Below are 1,064 nucleotides of genomic sequence, written 5' to 3' on the forward strand. Positions count from 1 at the left end.
TTTTGCTATAAATTGCGTAATCCTGGAGTAGCCCTGATGTGTGTTGACACAGACCACATAGTAATGGGTGCAGCTCAGTATACGTGGAATAAGATTAACGAAGGAAGCCCTAAACCCTGCCCCGGAGGCAGGCAGCATTCTCAGAGGGAAGGTTTACCAGCGGAGCAGGCCTCTAATGAGGAAGAGATGGAGGACAGAGCCCAAGGAGAACAGTGATGCAGAATGAGGCCCTCCTGAAAGGAGGCCTAGGGCAGGCAGGGCCATCCTCCCAGAGGGGATTCCAGCTGAAGGTGGGAAATAGCAGACCTGCGGGAGGGAGCTCTGCCCCAGGTTAGGCAGACAGGCAACAAACAAGTCTGGAGGGGTTGGTGCTGTCCTGAGTGCAGGTGGGTGTGGGGTACCTGGAGCCACTGGGCTGATTCTTCTGCAAGCCTGGTCAGATCCCAAGCCAAGCCGCACGCCGCATGGGGTTCATGAATGGTAGAACAGGGTCGCAGCCCCATCACCACAGCAGGAGTTGGTGCCAGGCTGCACACACATAGACATTTCACCCCGCAGCACTGAGGATGGCCTTGTCCTCACAGCCTAGGCTGCTGCTGGAGTACCTTGTCACCTGGCCACCCTGGCTGCATGGGAGTCTTGGAAATGTGCTGCCACAGTCAGGCAGCTGCGTGCAGGCTAGAAACCAGGGCGTTGTCACTCAAGCAGAGGGGAGAATGGCTGCTGGGGGACCACTGGCATCTGTGCAATGAAGGCGAATCAGAGACAGGTGCTGCTGGCAGCAGCACTTTTATGTTTTGAGGCCCTTAATTTTTAGAGAGCCTTAAATTTTATAAATCCCCAGCCCTGAAAAGGGTATCAAAGTCAGGATTTCTGAACCCAAGCAAAACAGTACAAAGTTGGGTTTGGGGAGAAAGATGGAGAGTCCAACCAGCTGGGCACAGTGGCTCACACCTGTAAAACCAGCACTTTGAGGCCGGGCGCGGTGGCTCAAGCCTGTAATCCCAGCACTGTGGGAGGCCGAGGCGGGTGGATCACGAGGTCAAGAGATCGAGACCATCCTG

The sequence above is a fragment of the Cebus imitator genome, unplaced genomic scaffold, assembly GCF_001604975.1.
Source record: "Cebus imitator isolate Cc_AM_T3 unplaced genomic scaffold, Cebus_imitator-1.0 Scaffold338, whole genome shotgun sequence".
Classification (NCBI taxonomy): Eukaryota; Metazoa; Chordata; class Mammalia; order Primates; family Cebidae; genus Cebus; species Cebus imitator.